This window comes from Aegilops tauschii, chromosome 3 (assembly GCF_002575655.3).
Source record: "Aegilops tauschii subsp. strangulata cultivar AL8/78 chromosome 3, Aet v6.0, whole genome shotgun sequence".
Classification (NCBI taxonomy): domain Eukaryota; kingdom Viridiplantae; phylum Streptophyta; class Magnoliopsida; order Poales; family Poaceae; genus Aegilops; species Aegilops tauschii.
In genome coordinates, this window is record NC_053037.3 from 104,499,436 (window position 1) to 104,526,948 (window position 27,513).

The window sequence follows — 27,513 nt, forward strand, 5'->3', positions numbered from 1 at the left end:
TGACCTGAGATTAAGCCATAGTGACCCGAGATTAAGAAAAAAACGAAAAAAAAATTGAATTTTTTTTGAAAAAAATATTTCTGAAAAAAAATTGAAAAAAAATGTTAGTAATGGCGCACTTCTATGTGGTGCGATATTACTAAGTCAGATAGTAATGGCGCACCGTGTGATGTACTAATGGCGCACTTCTATGTGGTGCGCCATTACTAAGTCAGATAGTAATGGCGCACCGTGTGATGTACTAATGGTGCACCTGTGGTGCGCCATTAGTAAAAAATTCTAATGGCGTGATGCTAGTGGCGCACCTGTAGTGCGCCATTAGTAGGCAAAACAGGTGCGCCACTAGCAAGCCTTTTCCTAGTAGTGTATCGAGTGCCAGGAGTTGTTGGGAAACGACATTCCGGCAAACATAGATCTCTTTTTATCTCATTTCTCATTTTTATATAGTTTTAGAATTAAACGAGGAGACTTAATCATAGGAAACATGTCGAACAATGAAGAAACCGGGCCTTCTGACCAAGATGCAAACGAGATGGATTATGATGGTGAACAAGAGTACCTCGACTTTTTGTCTGCTAAGCACAATCAAGGTTTGCAGGTCGGCCTCGATGATGGTATTAAAGCCGACATCGACACTGATCGCGTCGGCGCCGATGGCGGCGCTGAGACCGGCGGAGAAGGTACCGGCGCCGATGCCACTACCGAAAAGAAGAAGAAGAAGCAGAGGATACGAAAACCAAACAAACTCGGCATTGGATGACTAGTGATCACGAAGATGGCACCTGGCAAGTTTGAGATACTAGAGCCGGAAGAACCTCGCAAGTGCTATGGGAACCAAGAAAAATGCATCCTACGGGAATGCGTGAGCATCAACGATGATGACTGAAGGAGTAAAGAACATTTGAGGCAGTTGCTCCTAACGAAGTTGCACAAGAGATTCAAGTTCCCCGACCGGGATGATAGCATGGAACAACCGTGGGATGATCCGAAGATGAAAAAGATTAAAAATCACGCCATGGGCATGTTCAGCAATGATTTGGCCTCCTGGAAAGGGAGAGTGAAATGAGCTATTGAGGCCGAGGAACCCCTGTCCAAGATTCTAGAGGAAAATCCGACACTTACGGAAGAGGAGTTCGAAAAGTTCAAGGACACCTGCGCTACCGAGGCAGCCAAGGCTAAGGCTGTGAAATTCAAGAGCCTTTAGCAAAGGAACATGGGGAAGCATCGCTCCAGAAGCCATGGCTACCTCGGTAAAAGGCCCATATGGGACAAGGAGGACGTGGAACGTGAAGCCGCGGGTCTCCCAGACCCCTTCGCGAAGTGCACCAATCCCTTGGAGTGTGACTTTGTCAGGGCCCGCTACAAGTGGGACAAGGAAAAGAAGGTTTTTTACACGGACCAGATCACGAGGAGATTGATTAGAATACTGGTAATTATTCTTTTACCACCTTACATTTAGCTCCAGATCAAGTCGACTACACATTCGTAAACGGTTCACGTTCCTTCTGCAGGAGAAGCAACACTAGCTTGCAGCCGAAAGCCCTACTTCTCCGATGAGCCCCAAGTGGGACACCCCTCTCATACGGGCCTTGAACGAACTTAAGGGACTCCCTTTGGGCCAGCGGCCGCAATATGGACATGTGCACGGCGCCGGAGACGGCGCCACGTGGAAGGTATTTTACAACGAGGGTCCGGAGGCCAAGAAGCAGAAAAAGAAGCTTAGTCAGGCGGACATCAATGAAAAGGTGAAGCTTGTGTTCGAGAAAAAAGCAGCTGAGGACGCGAAAAAACAGCCGAGGAGAAAAATGAGTTGCTACAGCAGGCAGTCAATGCAGTTGTAACTGCCTGCAGAAATGATTTCGCTAATAACTGGACGAAGGAAAATCCAGACAAGACGGCACATGATTTCCCCATGCCCAGTTTCGTCGCGAGCAACTCTGTGAACAACACAACCACACCATCACTTTCTCACGCAACCAGGCCTGCTCTCGCACCTGCACCCGCTCATAGCAGCCCGTCCTGAGTCTTTGGCGCGCTAGGCGGGCTTTCGTCTTTGGCTGAGCTCGACGTCCTCACGGTAATTACATGTCACACCAACATAAATATCTAGAATATTCCATTTTTGTTGCCTTTCGGATGTTTTACACCGCAGACACGTGTTTGCAGGCCGACGAAACCCCGTGCACCGTACTCTACTTGGTCAAAGGCCATAAGGTGGACGTGGGAAAGGGGGTGATAACGAAGCCCTTGGAACTTACGTTCCACAGCTAGCCGATCCCCGTTGGGCACTTCAGGGTTACATTGTCGAGTGTGAAATCGGGGCACGAGGATTTGCCTCCTCCAGTACGGCTAGGGGTAGAGGACGACGAGACCCCGCTGCCAATTGGAAGCTGCAAGGGTTGGGTGCTGCTATGGCCGAAGAATCTTTTTCGTCCGGAGCCGGACGAGAGCACACCAATAACCACACATCAACAAGCATGTATGGAGACCACCACCCCGCGTATGCAATTACCAGCTCCTGTAGTGCCGGGCGAGAGCGGCAGACGACGTGATGAAGGGGGTCCAATAGTGGCTGATGTAATCGGCCCCGTAGAACAAAGAATGGATGATGAGATGGAGGAGATGGAGGACCCAATGGTTTTCCTCATTACAGGCGCCTATGATGATGAGTCAGCCATATGATGAATCGGGCTATCAGCATGCTGATGATGATGTGGATGATCTGCCCGGGTAGGGACATCCTAGCAGGGATTGCAAGAAGTCTCTCTTCATGAAATCCTCACAGGACACGCCTGAAGATGCCGCCTCAACACATACTCAACTAGCCGGGGGTCGTACAGTGCTTAGCCTAGGAACACTGGGGGCAGGGGTTAAGGAAGGGTCTGGAAGGTGTGCCCGACAAAAAGGAGAGGAAGAGACCGGGGAAGATAGGCTAAGCTGCCTACAAACAAGCCAAAGCACATAGTAGCCAGACGGTGGATTCTGAAGAGCGTGTACCCGTCAAAGGTGCGACCATGTTCCATGTCACGGGCGAGCCGATGCTACCACCGAAACCGCTGGAGGCACTATCAGGGGATCTCAGGAGACTGCACGACCATGTGCTGTCGACTGAGAAAAGCCTACTAGCCTCGAAGGATCCAGGATATCCGACATACGCAGCTCGTGTGCCTGAGGGGAAGTGCTACGTCGACACACGACCCGCGAAAGTGTTCTTCCTGCGGTTTGACCATATCTTCGAGATTTTTCTGACAAGGCGGCTCGATTTTACAATCGTCCGCCTTTTTGCGCTACATATGAGCTCTGTCATGAAGAGAGAAGAAGTCTCGCAAATCTGTGTGGCGGATCCGTACTACATGCACGAGTCCTTCTTGAGTCTCGGCGACTTTGAGCATGAAACTTCTAGGAAATTGCCCTCCTGCCTTATCATCCAAAGTAAGTCAGTTTCAAACAACCCTTTCATACATTTCAATCATTCCTTCTCGCTCATATGGATAATAATTTGAGGTGTCTTTTTCCCTACAGCAACGGGCGCACCGTCCTTATCGTTCTTTACTCGCGAGTCTCCCACGCCGTGTATTTCGACCCTACCAGAAACTACGAGAAGAAGGACTACACCCGCATAATGAATATTCTAGTGATGCTCTCCAAGGCTTCAGCATTAGGGGTGGCCACCTGCAGATCAGGAAACAAAGGAATAAGAAGTTGCGGTTCTCGCATAAAACTAATTTCTGCTGCATCCATGTCCAAAAACCAAGCAAGAAAGATGGATTCTACCTCCTCCATGTCATCTCATGATTGATTTCAGCAAGGATCACAAAAAGCAACGCATGACAAGCAGAAACGATGATCATATCCGCAAGTGGGTAGAATCTCATGGAGAAGAGGATTATAAACATAGAGATGACTTCTTTCGCATCCAAAGAGACATTGCGACGATCATCATGAAAGAAGTCGTCGATGAGAAGGGGATGTTCCACCACGGCCCTATATCACGAGCTGAAGTCTGAACTCGCATAGGCATGCAACGTCATGACCTCACGCCGTTCAAGAAGCTAGGGTCCATCCTTGATGATATGGAAGGATGGAACTTCTAGTGATTTACGATGCGGATGATGATGATATGTGTCGGTTGAACTTGTATACTTTCTATAGCGATGAAACTTTGTGATGTCCATGGTCCCTGCTGAACTTGCGTAACGCTACTTTGTTAGTTTGGGTACGATGACCTGCGTACCTCTAGTTAATTATTTTGCATACTATATGTTGAATCTAGTTGCTAACCCTTTCTTTTTCGTGTTGCTCTAGTATATTTTGTTGCATATGATCGTACATTCTCTTTATGAAGATGCATCTCTAACAGGTACCTACATTCTTGATGGCGAAGAAGCAGTGCTATGTCGTCTACAAAGGGAAGGTTCCAGGAATGTACGACGAGTGGCCTGAGTGTCAGGCGCAAGTGGATGAGTTCTCGGGCGCTAGCAATAAAGGCTTCAAAAGCAGACAAGAAGCAGAAGCTAGTTACTTGATGTTCACGCTAGCGCGAGAGAGGACTCGTAACCGCCGCCTCATGTACTGCATAGTTCCACTTATAGTGATAGCTCTTCTCGCGGATAGCATTATTTAGATGGATGACGATGTAGTTGCAAGTATTTGAGACTTGTATCGCTATTTTTGAGATGATGACGAGAGACCACTTTGTGTTGGATGATGATTATGATGATGACATGATTTGATGAGACTATTTGTATGTATATGCTATGATTACGTTTGTGGTCTCACAGCCATTTGTATGTGTATGATGATGACATTTGTATGTGCTAAAGGTTCTTGTATAAAGCCTGTTCAAATACAAAACAAATATGCAGAAAAAACCAGAAACTAATAAAATTAGTGGTAGCGAGGGGAGTAAAGTTAGCAGCAGTGTGCCGTTAGCAGTAGCGCGGCTTAATACAGAGCTCTAGAGCTATTAGCAGCAGCGCGCTGTTCTACAGCTCGCTACTGCTACGCTTATATAGCAGTAGCGCGGGCCAACATGCGCTGCTGCTATAGGTTAGCTGTAGCGCCGTATCAGTAGCGCGGTTTCCCGCGCTACTGCTATACCTAAAACCCGCGCTACTGCTAGGCTTTTCCCTTGTAGTGGATGTGCAATGACTCAAGCGTGACATGTATAAAATAATTATGAACAGTGGCTTTGCCACAAATACGATGTCGACTACATGATCATGCATAGCAATATGACAATGATGGTATATGTCATAATAAACAGAACGGCGGAAAGTTGCCTGTCAATATATCTCGGAATGGCTATGGAAATGCCATAATAGGTAGGTATGGTGGCTGTTTTTAGGAAGGTATATGGTGGGTGTATGATATCGGCGTAAGTTGCGCGGTACTAGAGAGGCTAGCAATGGTGGAAGGGTGAGAGTGCGTATAATCCATGGACTCAACATTAGTCATAAAGAACTCACATACTTATTGCAAAAATCTATTAGTTATCGAAACGAAGTTTTACGCGCATGCTCCTAGGGGATAGGTTGGTAGGAAAAGACCATCGCTCGTCCCCGACAGCTACTCATAAGGAAGACAATCAATAAACAAATCATGCTCCGACTTCATCACATAACGGTTCACCATATGTGCATGCTACGGGAATCACAAACTTTAACACAAGTATTTCTACAATCCACAATTACTCACTAGCATGACTCTAATATCACCATCTTTATATCTCAAAACAATCATAATGAATCAAACTTCACAGAGTATTCAATATACTTTATATGAAAGTTTTTATTATATCCCTCTTGGATGTCCATCATATTAGGACTAAATTCATAACCAAAGCAAATAACCATGCTGTTTAGAGAGACTCTCAAAATAATATAAGTGAAGCATGAGAGTTCAACAATTTCTATGAAATAAATCCACCACCGTGCTCTAAAAAGACATGAGTGAAGCACTAGAGCAAAATTGCCTAGCTCAAAAGTTATAAGTGAAGCACATAGAGTATTCTAATAAATCACGATTCATGTGTGTCCCTCTCAAAAGGTGTGTACAACAACGATGATTGTGGCAAACTAAAAAGCAAAGAATCATATCATACAAGACGCTCCAAGCAAAACACATATCATGTGGTGAATAAAAATATAGCCTCAAGTAAAGTTACCGATAGACGAAGACGAAAGAGGGGATGCCTTCTGGGGCATCCCCAAGCTTAGGCTCTTGGTTGTCCTTGAATATTACCTTGGGGTGCCTTGGGAATCCCAAAGCTTACGGTCTTGCCACTCTTTATTCCATAGTCCGTCAAATCCTTACCCAAAACTTGAAAACTTCACAACGCAAAACTCAACAGAAAAATTCATAAGCTCCGTTATTATAAGAAAATAAATCACCACTTTTGGTACTGTTGTGAACTCATTCTTTATTTATATTGGTGTAATATCTACTGTCTTCCAACTTTTCCATGGTTCATACCCCCCGATACTACCCATAGATTCATCAAAATAAGCAAACAACACATAGAAAACAGAATCTGTCAAAAACATAACAGTCTGTAGCAATATGTATTCCTTGAATACTTCTAAAACTCAAAAAATACTGAAAAATTAGGAAGACCTAGGCAATTTTCATATTAATCTTCCGAAAAAATAATCAGTATTTTATCACGCTTCTGTTAAAAAATGAGAATTTCTTTCCTGGGCGCAAGAGTTTCTGTTTTTCAGCAAGATCAAATCAACTATCACCGTAAGCCATCCCAAAGGTCTTACTTGGCACAAACACTAATGAAAACACAAAAACACATCTAACCAGCGGCTAGATGAATTATTTATTGCAAAACAGCAAGGAAAAGTATTGGGTTTTCTCCCAACAAGCGCTTTTCTTTAAAGCCTCTTAGCTAGGCATTGAGATTTCGATGATGCTCCCATGAAAGATAGCAATTGAAACACGAAGAGAGCATCATGTAGTATGTGAAGAACACATCTAAGTCTAACATACTTCCTATGCATAGGAATATTATAGGCAAACAAATTATGAAGGAGAGCAAACACTAGCATATGCAAAGAAGAAGAAAGAAACAATAGCAATCTCAACATATCGAGAGGTAATTTACTAACATGAAAATTTCTACAACCACATTTTCCTCTCTCATAATAATTACATGTGGGATCATACTCAAATTCAACAATATAGCTATCACATAACATATTTTCTACATGATCCACATGCATGCAAAGTTGACACTCTTCCAAAATAGTTGGATTATTATAAAATAAAGTCACGACTTCTCCAAACCCACTTTTATCAAAAATTTCATAAGGTTGATCATACTGCAAAGTAGTGGGTTCATTATTACCTAGAGTTGACACTCTTCCAAACCCACTTTCAATATTATTCCAAATATTATTATCAATCTCATATTCATCATGGGGCTTAAATAAATTTTCAAGATCATGAGAAGAATCACCCCAATCATGATCACTGCAACAAGTAGTGGACATAGCAAAACTAGCATCCCCAACCTTGGGATTTTGCATATTATTAGCATAATTGACATTAATAGAATTTATGACAACATCATTGCAATCATGCTTTTTATTCAAAGATCTATCGTGAATCACTTCATAAAGCACTTCATCACAATTTTCAGATTCACGGATTTCAAGCAAAACTTCATAAAGATAATCTAGGGCACTCAACTCACTAGCAATTGGTTCAACATAATTGGATCTCTTAAAAAGATTAGCAAGTGGATGAGGATCCATAAACTTTTAGCAAGCGAAGATGCAAGCAAAAAGAAGGCACATGTTAGCACAAGCAAACAAAAGATCGAACGGAAGAAGGGCGAATAAAAAGGAAATTTTTTCGAAAATCGTTTTAGAAGTGGGGGAGAGGAAAACGAGAGTCAAATGGCAAATAATGTAATGCAAGAGATGAGAGTTTTATGATGGTTACTTGGTATGTCTTGACTTGGCGTAGATCTCCCCGGCAAAGGCGCCAGAAATTCTTCCTCTACTTCTTGAGCTTGCGTTGGTTTTTCCTTTGAAGAGGAAAGGGTAATGCAGCAAAGTAGAGATAAGTATTTCCCTCAGTTTGAGAACCAATGTATCAATCCAGTAGGAGACAACACACAGATCACCAATACCTGCACAAACAATCAAACAACTTGCACCGAACGCGATAAAGGGGTTGTGAATGCCTTCACGGTCACTTGCAAAAGTGAGATCTAATAGAGATAGATAAAACTAAAGAAAAGATAAAGTAAATATTTTTGGGTTGTTTGATTTATATATCGGAAAGTAAAAGATTGCAAAATAGTAGATCGGAAACTTATATGATGGAAAATAGACCCGGGGGCCATAGGTTTCACTAGAGGCTTCTCTCAAGATAGCAAATAATACAGTGGGTGAACAAATTATTGTCGAGCAATGATAGAAAAGCGCAAAGTTATGATGATATGTAAGGCAATGATTATGAAATATAGGCATCACGTCCGTGTCAAGTAGACCTACTCCTGCCTGCATCTACTACTATTACTCCACACATCGACAAACTTCTGCCTGCATCTAGAGTACTAAGTTCATGAAGAAAAGAGTAACGCATTAAGTAAGATGACATGATGTAGAGGAATAAACTCGAGCAATATGATCTAAACCCCATCTTTTTATCCTGGATGGCAACAATACAATACGTGCCTTGTTGCCCCTACTGTCACTTGGATGGGACACCGCAAGATTAAACCCAAAGGTAAGCACTTCTCCCATTGCAAGAAAAACCAATCTAGTTGGCCAAACCAAACAGATGATTCGAAGACAATTACAAAGATATCAAATCATGCATATAAGAATTTAGAGAAGATTCAAATAATATTCATAGATAAGGTGATCATAAATCCACAATTCATCGGATCTCGACAAATATACCACAAAAGAAGATTACATCGGATAGATCACCAAGAATATCGAGGAGAACATGGTATTGAGAACCAAAGAGAGAGAGAAGAAGACATCTGCGTACTTGCTATGGACCCGTAGGTCTGAGGTAAACTACGCACGCTTCATCGGGAGGGTAATAGAGTTGATGTAGAAGCCATCCGTGACCGAATACCCCTCCGGCAGGACGCCAGAAAAGGCCCCAAGATGGGATCTCACGGGTACAGAAGGTTGTGGCGGTGGAAAAGTGTTTTCGTGGATGCTTCTGGTGGTTTGGGAATATATGTGAATATATAGGACGAACAATCACGCCAGGGGAGTCACAAGGGGCCACAAGGCAGGGGGGCGCGCCCTACACCCGTTTGGACTCTGTTTGGTAATCCTTTTCTGCGAAGCTAAAAAACAAGGAAAAGCAGAAACTGGCACTGGGCTCTGGGTTAATAGGTTAGTCCCAAAAATAATATAAAATAGCATATTAATGCATATAAAACATCCAAAACAGATAATATAATAGCATGGAACAATAAAAAAATATTGATACGTTGGATACGTATCATTCATATGCAAGACATATATCAAGTGTTCTCAAATTCATAAAAGTATTCAATTCGATATAACAAAATCTCAATGGGAAAACTCAATTCATCACAACAAAGATAGAGAGGGAGAAACACCATATGATCCAACTATATTAACAAAGCCCGCGATACATCAAGATCGTGCCATATAAAAAACACGAGAGAGAGAGAGAGAGATTAAACAGGTAGCTACTGGTACAAACCCTCAGCCCCTAGGGTGGAATACTCCCTCCTCATCATGGATATCATAGGGATGATGAAGATGGCCTCCAGTGATGATCTCCCCCTCCGACAGGGTGCCGGAATGGGATCCCGATTGGTTTTTTGTGGCTACAGAGGATTGTGGCGGCGGAACTAATGATCTAGGGTTATTTCTAATGGTTTCTCTATTTATAGGATTTTTCAGCGTTGGGATCACGTGAAGATGGGCCTCGAGGTGAGCACAACCCACCGGGCGCACCTGAGGCCCCAAGCGCGCCCCAGTGTCTTGTGCCTTACTCCTTCACCTTCTGGTCCTTCCATGAAGCTTCGGGGGTCTCTTTTGTTAAAAAAAATGTCAAAAAATTTCAGCTCATTTGGTGAACTTTCATTTCTGCAAAAAAACAACACCACGGTAGTTCTGCTGAAAACAACGTCAGTCTGGGTTAGTTCCATGCGAATCATACCAAAACCATATAAAATTGTTGTAAACATGGCATGAATACTTCATAAATTATAGATACGTTGGAGACGTATCAGTCCTCATAGACGGAGGCAGCTGCCTCGGCCTCATCTACGCTGACCCTGTCAAGAAGATGTGTATCAACCCAGCACAAATCCTCCCAAGTAATAGGAAATTCAAGGGTCTAATACCTGCCATTCAGGCACAGTGCTCGGGCAGGATCACCCTGGATGTAGTACTCGGTACTCCCGATAACAACTACATCGAACTTTGACATCAAAACTAAAAAAAAAGACACATCCGTGACATTTTGGGCCGAACGAATTTTTTTCCTGTCATGCTTATGACACTTCTATGACGATAATTGTGACAAAACCCGGTATCATCATGATGTGGCGGGCTCCTACTGGTATGACAAAAAATCATGAAAGAAAATGGGCTTTTCGTCCTGGGTGGGCCGGAGACGCAGCTGCATGACATTCTTTGGGCCGTCCATGACGGAGAAAACCGTGGTACAAGCGAGGGCGAGGAAAATATCGGGGGAGTTCCCGGTTATGGTGGGTGGTCGGGGGCCGAGCGATGTGCGTTTCTCTCATACATACACGCGTATGTGCGAGGCATTGCATGATAACCCACAAGTATAGGGGATCGCAACAGTTTTTGAAGGTAGAGTATTCAACGCAAATTTATTGATTCGACACAAGGGGAGCCAAAGAACATTCTCAAGTATTAGCAGTTGGGTTGTCAATTCAACCACACCTGGATAACTTAATATCTGTAGCAAAGTATTTAGTAGCAAAGTAGTATGGAAGTAACGGTAACGGTGGCAAAAATAACAGTAGCAGTTTTGTAGTAATTGTAACAGTGGCACCGGAAAAGTAACTAAGCAAAGATAAATATGAGAAAAGCTCGTACGCATTGGATCAGTGATGGAGAATTATGTCGGATGCGATTCCTCATGCAATAGTTATAACATAGGGTGACACAGAACTAGCTCCAGTTCATCAATGTAATGTAGGCATGTATTCCGAATATAGTCATACGTGCTTATGGAAAAGAACTTGCATGAAATCTTTTGTCCTACCCTCCCGTGGCAGCGGGGTCCTATTGGAAACAAAGGGATATTAAGGCCTCCTTTTAATAGAGTACAGGACCAAAGCATTAACACTAGGTGAATACATGAACTTCTCAAACTACAGTCATCACCGGTAAGTATCCTGATTATTGTCACTTCGGGGTTAACGGATCATAACACATAATAGGTGACTATAGACTTGCAAGATAGGATCAAGAACTCACATATATTAATGAAAACATAATCGGTTCAGATCTGAAATCATGGCACTCGGGCCCTAGTGACAAGCATTAAGCATAGCAAAGTCATAGCAACATCAATCTCAGAACATAGTGGATACTAGGGATCAAACACTAACAAAACTAACTCGATTACATGGTAAATCTCATCCAACCCATCACCGTCCAGCAAGCCTACGATGGAATTACTCACGCACGGCGGTGAGCATCATGAAATTGGTGATGGAGGATGGTTGATGATGATGATGGCGACGGATTCCCCTCTCCGGAGCCCTGAACGGACTCCAGATCAGCCCTCCCGAGAGAGATTAGGGCTTGGCGGCGGCTCCGTATCATAAAATGCAATGAATCCTTCTCTCTGCTTTTTTCTCCCCGAACGTGAATATATAGAGTTGGAGTTGAGGTCGGTGGAGCACCAGGGGGCCACGAGGTAGGGGGCACGCCCGGGGGGTAGGCGCGCCCCCACCCTTGTAGACAGGGTGTGGGCCCCCTAGTCTTGATTCTTTCGCCATTATTTTTTATTAATTCCAAAAATATTCTCCGTGAAGTTTCAGGTCATTCCAAGAACTTTTATTTCTGCACAAAAATAACACCATGGCAATTCTGCTGAAAACAGCGTCAGTCCAGGTTAGTTCCATTCAAATCATGCAAGTTAGAGTCCAAAACAAGGGCAAAAGTGTATGGAAAAGTAGATACGATGGAGACGTATCAACTCCCCCAAGCTTAAAACTTTGCTTGTCCTCAAGCAATTCAGTTGATAAACTGAAAGTGATGAAGAAAAACTTTTACAAACTCTATTGCTCTTGTTGTTGTAAATATGTAAAGCCAGCATTCAAGTTTTCAGCAAAGATTATGAACTAACCATATTCACAATAACACTTAGGTCTCATGTTTACTCATATCAATGGCATAATCAACTAGCGAGCAATAATAATAAATCTCGGATGAAAACACTTTCTCAAAACAATCATAATATGATATAACAATATGGTATCTCGCTAGCCCTTTCTGAGACCGCAAAACATAAATGCAGAGCACCTCTGAAGATCAAGGACTGACTAAACATTGTAATTCATGGTAAAAGAGATCCAGTCATAGTCATACTCAATGTAAATTAATAGTAATGGATGCAAATGATAGCGGTGCTCTCCAACTGGTGCCTTTTAATAAGAGGGTGATGACTCAACATAGAAGTAAATAGATAGGCCCTTCGCAGAGGGAAGCAGGGATTTGTAGAGGTGCCAGAGCTCGGTTTTGAAATAGAGATAAATAATATTTTGAGCGGCATACTTTCATTGTCAACATAACAATCGAGAGATCTCGATATCTTCCATGCTACACACATTATAGGCGGTTCCCAAGCAGAATGGTAAAGTTTATGCTCCCCCACCACCAACAAGCATCAATCCATGGCTGGCCCGAAACGACGGTTACCTCCAACTAACAACAGTCCTGGGGGAGTTTTGTTTGCAATTATTTTGATTTGATTTGAACATGGGACTGGGCATCGCGGTGACCAGCCATTTTCTCGTGAGTGAGGAGCGGAGTCCACTCCTCTTGAGAATAACCCGCCTAGCATGGAAGATACAGACAACCCTAGTTGATACATGAGCTATTCGAGCATGCAAAAACGAATTTTATTTGAAGGTTTAGAGTTTGGCACATACAAATTTACTTGGAACGGCAGGTAGATACCGCATATAGGAAGGTATAGTGGACTCATATGGAATAACTTTGGGGTTTATGGAAGTGGATGCACAAGCAGTATTCCCGCTTAGTACAAGTGATGGCTAGAAAAAGACTGGGCAGCGACCAACTAGAGAGCGACAACAGTCATGAACATGCATAAAATTAATAAACATTGAGTGCAAGCATGAGTAGGATATAATCCACCATGAACATAAATATCGTGGAGGCTATGTTGATTTCATTTCAACTGCATGTGTGAACATGTGCCAAGTCAAGTCACTCGAATCATCCAAAAGAGGATACCACCCTATCATACCACATCACAACCATTTTAATAGCATGTTAGCACACAAGGTAAACCATTATAAACTCCTAGCAAATTAAGCATGTCATAAGCAACTATAATCTCTAATTGTCTTTGCAAACATGTTTCATTCATAATAGGCTGAATCAGGAATGATGAACTAATCATACTTACAAAAACAAGAGAGGCCGAGTTCATACCAGCTTCTCTCATCTCAATCAGTCCTTCATATACATCATTATTGCCTTTCACTTGCACGACTGAACGGTGTGGATAATATTAATAGTGCACGTGCATTAGACTAAGCTGGAATCTGCAAGCATCTTAATACACAGGAGAAGACAACATAATATGGGCCCTTAGTTAAATCAACAATAATGCATATAAGAGCCACTTCAACATTTTCATTATGGTTTTCTACTCTCGACCCCCAAAGAAAAGAAATAAAACTATTTACACGGGAAAGCTCCCAACAAGCAAAAGAAGAACGAGAAATCTTTTTGGGTTTTCTTTTAATTATTACTACTACAAGCATGGAAAGTAAACTAGCTAGATCTACAACTAATTTTTTTTGTTTTTCTCAAGGTTTTTGAAACACACAAGAAGAAAGCGAGAAAAAGAAAATAAACTAGCATGCATATTACAATGAAAAAGTATGAGCACCGACAACTAGAATGAGTGTGTGAACATGAATGTAATGTCGGTGAGAAATACGTACTCCCCCAAGCTTAGGCTTTTGGCCTAAGTTGGTCTATGCCCCTGGATCAAAGTTGTAGCTGGGGTCGTACTGAGATGCAGCAGCTATTGCCTCATGAGCTGCAGCTTGGAGGCGAGCTGCCTCTGTCCTCCTCTCATACTCGTTCGCCTCCTCCCTGGTTATAATATATCTCCTTTTTGCCTGAAAGTCAAAGAACCAGGAGCAGGGACAACAACATGGACAGTGCGACGCTTGTCAAAGATTAGTCGGTATTGGAGGAACTGTTCGTTCCTCTCAACAAACTAATGACGAACCATAGCATTATAATCTAAATAAGCAGGAGGCAGTTCCATATCATTTTCATGTATGGGTATCTCAAGATAATGAGCTACACGGGTTGCATAAATTCCACCGAACAAATCTCCACTAATACTATTATTATGCAACCTACGTGCAACAATGGCCCCCAAGTTATATTGTTTTATCTCCTAACACAGAACTCTTGAGAACACTAAGATCTGGAACACACATGTGACATGCCTCATCCTTACCGTTTATGCATCTACCTATAAAGAGAGAAAAATAATATATAGCAGGAAAATGAATGCTCCCTATGGTAGCTTGTGTTATTTCTCTAGATTCCCCCACAGTGATACTAGCAAGAAAATCTTTAAACTCAGATTTGCGAGGTTCACTAGCACTGCCCCATTGCGGGAGTTTACAAGCAGTATTAAAATCTTCTAAGTCCATGGTATAAGATTTATTGTAGAGATCAAATAGGACAGTGTGAGAATTGCGTGAAGATGTAAATTTGAACCTTTTCACAAAGGAATCAGTTAGGTAATAATACTGAGGGCACTTATCTAGCATGAAGCCCTCAAGTTCAGCATTACGCACATATGCGTCAAATTCCTCCTTAATTCCTGCTTGGACCATGAAATTTTCTGAAGGCCATTCACAAGGCCGCACTTGAGCTTCTCTTGGTAGTTCATGGTCCGCCTCACGCGGGCCTGGGTCCTTGCTTCCTTGAAGAACCACCTTGGTACATTTTCCTAAACATACTTCTTCCTCTGAAAATTTCTGAAATTTTTAGTAACTCAAAATAAAAGTGAACCAAACTCAACGATATTGATAGCAACTACTCCCACATGTGCCTAGAGACTATATCATGCATTAAAACTACTTGGGATTAAATATATTTGACATGCAAGATCAAGAACAGGGTTGATGTCTACTACACAACCTTCTTCTTGTAGACATTGTTGGGCCTCCAAGTGCAGAGGTTTGTAGGACAGTAGCAAATTTCCCTCAAGTGGATGACCTAAGGTTTATCAATCTGTGGGAGGCGTAGGATGAAGATGGTCTCTCTCAAGCAACCCTGCAACCAAATAACAAAGAGTCTCTTGTGTCCCCAACACACCCAATACAATGGTAAATTGTATAGGTGCACTAGTTCGGCGAAGAGATGGTGATACAAGTGCAATATGGATGGTAGATATGGGTTTTTGTAATCTGAAAATATGAAAACAGCAAGGTAACTAATGATAAAAGTGAGCACAAACGGAATTGCAATGCTAGGAAACAAGGCCTAGGGTTCATACTTTCACTAGCGCAAGTTCTCTCAACAATAATAACATAATTGGATCATATCACTAGTAGAAAACTGGGCTTTGGTCACAGGGCAATATTCACATTAGTCCCGGTTCAGTCACGAACCGGGACTAATGTGAGCATTGGTCCCGGTTCGTGCGGCCAGGGGCCTTCCAGGCCTCGTGGGGGCATTGGTCCCGGTTCGTTCGGACCCTTTGGTCCCGGTTGGTGGGACAAACCGGGACCAATGGGCCACGCTCCTGGCCCACCACCCTTTAGTCCCGGTTCATACCACAAACCGGGACTAAAGGGCTGGTCCTAGTTGCGGCCAGTGTTTAGTCCCACCTCGCCAACCGAAGGGCGCTCACACCAGTTTATAAGCCCGCCCCTCTATGCCTTGTTGAGCTTCTCATAAAGTGAAAATGGATGCCCTTATACAGGGAATTTCACCTAAATTCACAATAAATTGAAATTTACTGTGAATTTAGGTTTAATTTTCTCTATAAGCGCATCTATGTTCATTTTTTACATTTATAAAATAAATAAACCTTAATAAAATAAATAAAACTAAATAAACCTTAATAAAATAAAATCAAATAAACTATAGTAACTACAATAAATTAAGTAAAAATAGCAGCAGTAAAATAAATAAAAATAGCAGCAGTAAAATAAATAAAAATAAAATAATTAAAGTAAAATACATAAGTAATTAGAAATAAAATAAATAAGTTTTTTGTTGTAATTAGAAACAAAACAAAACAAATAAAGCAAAAGAGAAAAAAAACAGAGGAAAAAAATTATGCCACCTACTGGGCCACCACGGCCTGAATACGACTAGAAACCCATCCATGGGCCAGGATTCAGGCCCGCAGAAGGCCCAGTAGGCCCCACAGGCAAAGAGAACAGTTAGGCCCGAAAGCCTGCAGTTGAGAGGAGTTCGAGAGGGTGGGCGCAACAGCGCTTATAAACCACTCTCGAGCTCTCTCAACTAGCGAGGTGGGACTAAACTTTTGACGCGGGGCAGCACAAGGCCTTTGGTCCTGGTTGGTGCCACCAACCGGGACTAAAGGTGGCATTCGTCCCGGTTCGTGGCACCAACCGGGACCAAAGGCCTTTAGTCCCGGTTGGTGCCACCAACCGGGACCAATGAGTTCCCTATATATACCCCATCGCCACAGCAGAGCACTCCAGAGTGCTCTGTTTTTTCTGGCCGGCGAGGGGAGGGCATTTGGGTGCTCTAGCTCGCCTCCTATGCACATGAGGTGTTCGATGAAATGTCTGAGCCACACTAGTTAATCTTTGTCCTCTCGAAACTCGACCTCCGAGCTCCATTTTCCCCGAGATTTGTCTAGGTTTAGCGGTCCGTCACGTCCCGTCCCTGTCTTCACCGCCGTCGATCGCCCGCGCCGATCTCGTCGCCAGCACCACCGTGGTAGCCTCTTGTTCTTATCTTCTTTCTGAAAGGAAAAAATTCTTACTTTAGATAGTTACTTGTCTAATTTTATTACTTTTATTATTCCTTCTTATTACATAGTGCGATGGTTTTGGTATCCGCCCCCGTCGGCCCTCGTCATGTCTATGATTCAGATGTGGTATATATTATCTTTTTATAACTATTTGGTTCATTTATTGTTTATGACAAATATACCGACCAACGTGACATAGATTTTATTTATCTAGGAGGTGGTTGAACCGGAAATTCTAACCGACCCTATTGTCGAGAGGTTAAATTTAGTTGAAGAAGAAAACAATTACTTGAATGAAAAAATAAAAAAATTGAGGAGGAGAAGATGATATTGGAGTTGCATGTTGCAGATGTCGTCGATGATCACAAGATCAAGATGGATGCAATGCGCTTGAAGATTAGAAAGATTAGAAAATATGCCATTCATACCGAGGCTTGGTATCATTATGCCGTTGGATCAATTGTTACCTTGGTTGCGATTATGATCGCATTTGTTTTCTCATTGAAATGTTTTACATAGTTTCAATGTATGGTTTAATTAATTAGATGCTCTGGAGAGCTATATATATGTTGTTAGATGAGAACTATGTATGTACTTTGGTTTTAATGTGATGATGAACTTCTATTAATTTGGTCACTAAATTATCTATTCATGATGTTCTGTAATGGTTTTTGACACACTTAATTATATATAATGCACGCAGATGAACCGGCAATGGATGTACGGTGACAGACACACCTCCGAGTACATTAAGGGTGTGCATGATTTTCTCGAAGTGGCTGAGGCAAACAAGCAGAATGGTTTTATGTGTCGTCCATGCCCTATATGTGGGAATACGAAGTCTTACTCTGACCGGAAAATCCTTCACACCCACCTGCTTTACAAGGGTTTCATGCCACACTATAATGTTTGGACAAGGCATGGAGAAATAGGGATTATGATGGAAGACGGCGAAGAAGAAGAGGACGATGACAACTATGTGCCCCCTGAATACGGTGATGCTGCAACGGGGGAAGCTGCTGAAGATCAAGAGGAACCAGACGATGTGCCCAATGATGCTGCAAGGGGGGAAGCTACTGAAGATCAAGAGGAACCAGTGCCCGATGATGATGATCTCCGCCGGGTCATAGTCGATGCAAGGACGCAATGCGAAAGTCAAAAGGAGAAGCTGAAGTTCGATCACATGTTAGAGGATCGCAAAAAAGGGTTGTACCCCAATTGCGAAGATGGCAACACAAAGCTCGGTACCGTACTGGAATTGCTGCAGTGGAAGGCAGAGAATGCTGTGCCTGACAAAGGATTTGAGACGCTATTGAAAATATTGAAGAAGAAGCTTCCAAAGGATAACGAATTGCCCGACAGTACATACGCAGCAAAGAAGGTCGTATGCCCTCTAGGATTGGAGGTGCAGAAGATACATGCATGCCCTAATGACTGCATCCTCTACCGCGGTGCGTACAAGGATCTGAACGCATGCCCGGTATGCGGTGCATTGCGGTATAAGATCAGACGAGATGACCCTGGTGATGTTGATGGCGAGCCCCCCAGGAAGTGGGTTCCTGCGAAGGTGATGTGGTATGCTCCTATAATACCACGGTTGAAACGTCTGTTCAGAAACGAAGAGCATGCCAAGTTGATGCGATGGCATAGTGAGGACCGTAAGAAAGACGGGAAGTTGAGAGCACCCGCTGACGGGTCGCAGTGGAGAAAAATCGAGAGAAAGTACTGGGCTGAGTTTGCAGCTGACCCAAGGAACATATGGTTTGGTTTAAGCGCGGATGGCATTAATCCTTTCGGGGAGCAGAGCAGCAATCACAGCACCTGGCCCGTGACTCTATGTATGTATAACCTTCCTCCTTGGATGTGCATGAAGCGGAAGTTCATTATGATGCCAGTTCTCATCCAAGGCCCTAAGCAACCCGGCAACGACATTGATGTGTACCTAAGGCCATTAGTTGAAGAACTTTTACAGCTGTGGAATGGAAATGGTGTACGTACGTGGGATGAGCACAAACAGGAGGAATTTAACCTGCACGTGTTGCTGTTTGTAACCATCAACGATTGGCCCGCTCTCAGTAACCTTTCAGGACAGACAAACAAGGGATACCACGCATGCACGCACTGTTTAGATGACACTGAAAGTATATACCTGGACAAAAGCAGGAAGAATGTGTACCTGGGCCATCGTTGATTTCTTCCGACCAACCATCAATGTCGAAAGAAAGGCAAGCATTTCAAAGGCGAGGCAGATCACCGGAAGAAGCCCGCCATGCGTACCGGTGATCACGTACTTGCTATGGTGAATGATTTACACGTAATCTTTGGAAAGGGTCCCAGCGGACTAGCTGTTCCGAATGACGCTGCGGGACACGCACCCATGTGGAAGAAGAAATCTATATTTTGGGACCTACCCTACTGGAAAGAGCTAGAGGTCCGCTCTTCAATCGACGTGATGCACGTGACGAAGAACCTTTGGGTGAACCTGCTAGGCTTCTTGGGCGTGTATGGGAAGACAAAAGATACACCTGAGGCACGGGAGGACCTGCAACGTTTGCACGAAAAAGACGGCATGCCTCCGAAGCAGTATGAAGGTCCTGCCAGCTACGCTCTTAGGAAAGAAGAGAAATAAATCTTCTTTGAATGCCTGCTCAGTATGAAGGTCCCGACTAGCTTCTCGTCGAATATAAAGGGAATAATAAATATGCCAGATAAAAAGTTCCAGAACCTAAAGTCTCATGACTGCCACGTGATTATGACGCAACTGCTTCCGGTTGCATTGAGGGGGCTTCTACCGAAAAACGTCCGATTAGCCATTGTGAAGCTATGTGCATTCCTCAATGCAATCTCTCAGAAGGTGATCGATCCAGAAATCATACCAAGGCTAAGGAGTGATGTGGCGCAATGTCTTGTCAGTTTCGAGCTGGTGTTCCCACCATCCTTTTTCAATATCATGACGCACGTCCTAGTTCATCTAGTCGACGAGATTGTCATTCTGGGGCCCGTATTTCTACACAATATGTTCCCCTTTGAGAGGTTCATGGGAGTCCTAAAGAAATATGTCCGTAACCGCGCTAGGCCAGAAGGAAGCATCTCCATGGGCCATCAAACAAAGGATGTCATTGGGTTTTGTGTTGACTTCATTCCTGGCCTTGAGAAGATAGGTCTCCCTAAATCGCGGTATGAGGGGAGACTGACTGGAAAAGGCATGCTTGGAGGGGGGAACTCAATAATATGCAGGGACGGATATTCTTGGTCTGAAGCACACTACACAGTTCTACAGAACTCTACCTTGGTGACCCCGTATGTCGATGAACACAAGAACAGTCTGCGCTCCAAACACCCGGAGCAGTGTGACGACTGGATTACATGTGAACACATCAGGATTTTCAGCAGTTGGTTGGAAACACGTCTCAAAGGTGACACCACTATTTGTGATGAGTTGTACTCGTTGTCCAGGGGACCATCTTCGACTGTATTGACTTATAGAGGATACGAGATAAATGGGAATACATTTTACACGATCGCCCAAGATCAAAAGAGCACCAACCAAAACAGCGGTGTCCACTTTGATGCAGCAACCGAGAGGGGATAGCACACATATTATGGTTACATAATGGACATATGGGAACTTGACTACGGACATGATTTTAAGGTCCCTTTGTTTAAGTGCAAATGGGTCAATCTGTCAGGAGGCGGGGTACAGGTAGACCCACAGTACGGAATGACAGCAGTGGATCTGAACAATCTTGGGTACACTGACGAACCGTTAGTCCTAGCGAATGATGTGGCACAGGTTATCTATGTGAAGGACATGTCTACCAGACCGAGGAAAAGAAAAGATAAGGAAGCGAATACATCATACGATGAGCCAAAGCGCCACATAGTTCTTTCAGGAAAAAGGGACATTGTGGGAGTGGAGGGCAAGACAGACATGTCTGAAGATTATGAAAAGTTTCATGAAATTCCTCCCTTCAAAGTCAAGGCTGACCCAAGCATCCTGATAAACGATGAAGATTATCCATGGTTACGGCGCAATAAGCAAATGACACCATGCCAACTTTGTCCCGCAACTATTATGATGATACCATGCCAACTTTGTAATAGACGAGTATGATACCATTGTCCGTTTTGTACAAGAAGTGCATCTAGTTTTTGCCGTAACCCTCTCAACTTTCTTGCACATGCTATGTGGATGAAATGATGATACCATGCCAACTTTCAACCTTTTCAGAGTTCATTTGAAATGCTTTTCAATTTTAGGGTCTTATAGCTCAAAATAATTAGTAAATGCATGAAAAATAACAGGCCAAAAATTAAAAATTATGCCACCTAGTGGGCCACCACGGCCTGAATACGATTAGAAACCCATCCATGGGCCAGGATTCAGGCCCGCAGAAGGCCCAGTAGGCCCACAGGCATGTACAGAGAGGTTAGGCCCGTAAGCCTGCTTTAGAGAGGAGCTCGACAGCTCAGGCGCACCGCACCTTATAAACAGGTGTGGCTCTCTCTTAGCTAGCGAGGTGGGACTGAACTCACCACCACACCACTGTGCAAGGCCATTGGTCCCGGTTGGTGGCACGAACCGGGACCAATTCCACCCTTTGGTCCCTGTTGGTGCCACGAACCGGTACTAATGAGGCTGTGGCCCCACGAGCACCTTTAGTACCTGTTCGTGGCATGAACCGGTACTAGAGTTTCTTACTAAGCAGTTTTTTAGTCCCACCTCGCTAGCTGAGAGGCACTAGGAGCGGTTTATAAGCCCTGAGTGCAGAGACGATGAAGAAGAGGCGCAATGCTCACGTTGCTTAGCTTCAAGCCTTGAGGAATAAGGTAGACTGCATCGAGCTATGTGCAGTGCAGTCTACAGTATTCCGAAAGGCTTGAAGCAAATCAACGAGCATTGCGCCTGTTTTTTATTTTTGATAACTTATTACAACTCCGGACTTCTTGTGTTCCGACAAAATAAAATAAACTTTAATAAAATTTATGAAACTAAAATTAGCAAAGTATTTCCTGTTCAAAACATCATAAGGAACCTCTATTATTGTTGAAACTAAAATCATATAAAATTGATGCAACTAAAATTATCGAAGTATTTTCTGTTCAAAATCATTAAAAGCAAAAAGAATTTTCATAAAGAACTTTTTTTGATAGAAACTTTAATAGCAAAAATAATTATCATAAAGTAAAATAAATAAGTAATTAGAAACAAAATAAAATAAAATAAATAAGTTTTTTGTTGTAAGTAGAAACAAAACAAAATAAATATAGCAAAAAAGAAAACAAAAAAAACTAAATACAACAAAAAGAATTTTCATAAAGAACTAATGGCACTAATAGAAAGTTTATATTTTTTCTAAAACTAATGGCACTAACAGACAGTTTATAATTTTGCTGACCTAAAAGCAAAAAGAATTAAAAAATAAAGAAAAAAACAAAAGAAAATAAATAATGCAAAAAAAAACAAAAAAAACTATTTTATAGTAAAGTTAATCACAAACTTCTGATTCACACAAATTTCATAGAATTCAAATTTTAACTATTAAATTTGAAAACTAATGGCACTAACAGAAAGTTTATAAATTTTCTGACCTAAAAGCACAAAGAATTAAAAAATAAAGCAAAAAACAAAAGAAAATAAATAATGCAAAAAACAGAACCAAAAAACTGGAATTTTTTTAAAAAAAACTGCCACCTATTGGGCCACCACGGCCTGAATACGACTAGAAACCCAACCTGGGCCAGGATTCAGGCCCGCAGAAGGCCCAATAGGCCCACAGATAGCACACTGTGACATTAGGCCCGTAAGCCTACATTTGAGAGGAGCTCGAGAGGGCAGCCGCAGTGGGGCTCATAAACCACTCCGAGCCCCTCTCAACTAGCGAGGTGGTACTAAACTTTTGGCCGCAGGCAGCGCAAGGCCTTTGGTCCCGGTTGGTGGCACCAACCGGGACTAAAGGGGCATTGGTACCGGTTCGTGGCACCAACCGGGACCAATGCCCCCCCTTTAGTCCCGGTTGGTGCCACCAACCGGGACCAAAGGCCGCCGCTTCCCGCCCTTTGCGCTGCTGAAAAGGGACCTTTGGTCCCGGTTGGTGGCACCAACCGGGACTAAAGGGTGGCATTGGTCCTGGTTGGTGCCACGAACCGGGACCAATGCCCTTGCTATACAACCAGGACTTGTGAAAATTTCACATCTCCCTCGCCTCCCTTGCCAGTTGCCCCCGCCGCTAGGCTGCCCAAATCGCTCGCGCGCTCCTCGTCGCCGTCGCCGCCGCCGGCCGCCATCCCCGTCTCCCCGTGCCCCTGCCCCGCGCCCGAGCCCACGCCGGCCGCCGCCCCATGCCCCTGCCCCATCCCCGAGCACGCACGGCCGCGCCCCTGCGCCCCGGCCCGCCCCCACCATTGTCGTCGTCGCCGGCGCCCGCCCCCACTGCCGCCCCTGCCTCGACGCCGCCCCTCCTCCCCGTTCGGTCCGGCTCCGGCGACCCCCTTTCCTCCCTGTCCCCTCGATCCTCTTCATATAATTTTTTCATATAATTTTTTTTCATATAATTTTTTTTCATATGCATATGTTGATTATATGGATGGATGGATGATGTATATGTTCATTATATGGATGGATGGATGATGTATGCTTTTTTCATATAATTTTTTTAGGCAGATTTTTAGAATTTTTTAGGCAGATTTTTAGAATTTTTTTTGTATGTATGTTATGTTTATATGTATGTATGTATGTTCATATGTATGTATGTTTATATGCAAAGCATATGCAAAGAAAATGTATGAATGGTCATATGCAAAGAAAAATGTATGTATGGTCATATGCAAAGAAAATGCATGTATGTATGTTCATATGAAAGAAAAATGTATGTATGTATGTTCATATGCATATGCAAAGAAAATGTATGTTCATATGCATATGCAAAGAAAATGTATGTTCATATATATGATGATATGTTCATATAGAAAGGAAAATAAGAAGAGGAAGAAAGGAGAAGAAGAGGAGAGGAAGAAGAGGAGAAATAAATAAGAAGAGGAAAAAAGAAGAAAAAGAAGAGGAGAAGAAGAAAGGAATAGAAGAGAAGAAGAAAAAATAGAAAACATTCTATTTTTTCTTCTTCTCTCCTCTATTCCTTTCTTCTTCTTCTTTTTTTTCTTCGATCTTCTCCTCTATTCCTTTTCTTCTTCTCCTCTTTTTATTTCTTCTTTGTTTTCTTATGTTTTATCGGGTCTGTCATCGTCGATATACCCCTCTCCCGATAACTTCAACACGAGGGGGGGTCGATATACCCCCTCCCCGCCGATAATATTATTTTCCCATGTACGTATGTCGTCACTGTCGATACAAACCCCTCCCGATAACTTCAACACGTGCGGGGGGGGGGGGGGGTCGATATACCCCCTCCCCGATAACATTATTTTCCCATGTATGTATGTCGTCGTTGTCGATATATATAACTCCCTCCCAGATAACTTCGACATGATGGACGGTCGATATTTATACCCCCTCTCGACCGTGATAACTTATACCACGGGAGCACCCCCCGGCCCTCTCGCTCGACCAAAACTCTCGAGGACACCCAAACCCTAGAAAAAAACGATGTCGGTCTCCTACCCCCTCCCGCCGCGCCCCTACCCTTGAAGCGTTGCCTAGGCCACCCCAAACCTGGAATAAGCTAGGTCTACGTTTGCACTAATATATCCACCTGCTGTCATGTTTGTGTAGTAATTTCCATGTTGTAATATTTGCAGAAACAATGGAGCACGGACGAGATGAGCAAGCAGAAGAGGTGTTGGGGGACATAATCTTAGCCGGAGGTGATATCTTGTCGTATCTTAACGACAATGATGGTCTGGAAGAACAGGGTGAAGAAGCAGGCTACGGTGATCGAAGAGTCGAGGAGGAAAGACATGATTATGATGGCTCCGGTGACCCAATGCTAGTGCAAGAAGGAGCCCGTGGTGACGGCTCCGGTGACCGAACAGAGTCCGGCCAGGTAAATATATTAGTTAAGCCTGTGCTGACTAGCTAATTGACGCATTCATTGTTTTGGTATGTACACATATTAATTAACACTCGTCTTTCTTCTTTTTTCTAGCCCTCCGGATCAAGCACAACTTCGGTAAAGAGACGAGGCCCGAAGAGAAAGTTGCGCTCGGATGAAAGGTTTGAGATCACAGCAATCGCGCGCGACGGCCAACCGATTGAACCCCTCCGGACAAAGGATGCATTTGCTGCTCAGTGCGGGGTTCTAGTTTGCGACAAGATCCCGATCAGCATCCACCAATGGTATAAGCCTAAGAAGGAAGAACCTGAGGTGTCTTATGTCAATGATATGCAGAAAGATGATCTTTGGACTGAGCTGAAGGAAAATTTCACCCTACCGCCAGAGGAGGATCCGGAGAAGCCAGTTATAGAGCAATTAATCAAGTCTCATGCTCTTAAGAAGATGGCAGACCTATTCAGGAGGTGGAAGAATGAGCTGAAAACGTTTGTCGACAAAGAAGAGACACCAAAATTCATCGGCCGGTATGAGAAGATCATAGATCACTGGCCCGCATTTGTGGCCCACAAGACATCGGAAAAGAGTAAGAAGATGTCAGCGACAAACAAGAAGAATGCTGCGAAGAAGAAGCTTCACCATCGCACGGGGTCAGGTGGCTACCTCAAAGCCCGACCTAAGTGGGCCAAGGCTGAGAATGATCTTCTTGAAAAAGGGATCGAACCACAGACAATGAACTGGACAGACCGTTGCCGGACTTGGTTCTTCGGGGCTGGCGGAACCTTGGACCCTGTATCAGGGAGGTGCGTTTGGACGAACGAGCTTTTGAGAATACCAGTCAAGAAGATTCAGCAATATATCGATAGAGCGCAGGAAGGGACGTTCGTTCCAGACAGAGAGAACGACGAGCTCACAATGGCCCTCGGGAATCCTGAGCACCCTGGACGGACATGAGGCACGCCAGGCTCCGTTCCGTGGAAGGCTGGTTTTCCGGACGCGGGCGGTTACAAAAGCCAGGAGAGGAGGAAAAAAGTGGAGCAGATCCAAATTCAGAAGCTGCACGAAAGGGTTCAAGCGCTAGAGGAACGAGACGGCAATCAACATGCCGAAACTGCCCCCGAAGCTACACTGCCATGTCAGCGGAGAAGCAGCGTGGCTTCCACCGAGCTGCTTCAGCTGGAGCATTCGGCTCCTGCTAGCTTCCCCGTGGATGCTATCACGGAGTCTCAACATTGCTACCTTATGGCGGAATGGCAGAACTTCAAAGTCAAGGCGGCTGTTGGCTCTGTTTTACCTCCTGAACCCGGCGGAACCTACCACTGCCGGCCGATTCCAGAAGGATATGCTAGGGTGATGGTGGATGAAATAACGGAGGGATTTGAGGAGCTCCAGCTTGACCACCCTACCGGTGAGGGGGAGACTCGGCTGGGTTCTGCTCTGAAGACTCCATGCCTATGGCGGAAGGAGCTCATCAAGCTTCCGAACTGGACGGCTCCGGCGAGTAAGGGCACTCTGCCTCCTCCTCCGCCTCCTCCGGCGAGTGATGAGGGCACTCAGCCTCCTTCTCCGGCGCGTGGCGGTCATCCGCCTCCTTCTCCACCAGCGCCAGCGCGCCAGAGCAGCCAGCCTCCTCCTTCTCCGCCTCGTCAGCAAGGGCGGAAGAGACCCGCCGCCGCTGCGGCTGCTCCGCCGCGTCGTAGTCCTTCTCCTCCGCCTCGTAAGCAAGGAAAGAAGACAGCCGCAGCCGCTCCGTCTGCTCTGCCGGTGTCTTGCAGTATAGCTGCCAGAGGCGGGAGGCAATACAGATTCGGTCCTTCTCTGAAGACTCCAGAGAAGTTACCATACGAGAGGACCGAGGAGAACGCGAAGATCGTGCGAGCCGAAGTGAAGAACTTCTTTGAAGGGGTGAAAGCAAAGAAACATCCACCTCCGGAGGAGAAGGTAGATCCGGTGAAAGCAAAGCGCACTCTGGCTGCCCTGACAAAACCACCAAAGTCTCCGCCGAGAGGCAACTATGAGAGCATTCTTGCAAAGACATATGCCGAAGCGGAGCGGTCGGGAAGTACTGTCAGTGATAAAAGGTTAAAAGAACGACGAGCTGGGAAAAAAATTGCCCAGCTCGGCGAACAAGCAAACCAATCGTGCCCCCCACTCAAGGTGTCAAAAGACATCGTCGCTAATGATCCGAGTATGGTGCCCGGTTATAGCAATCTTGGAGATTACCTGCCCGACGATGTACATTATGAAATCATGGAGGTGGACGAACACAAATACCATT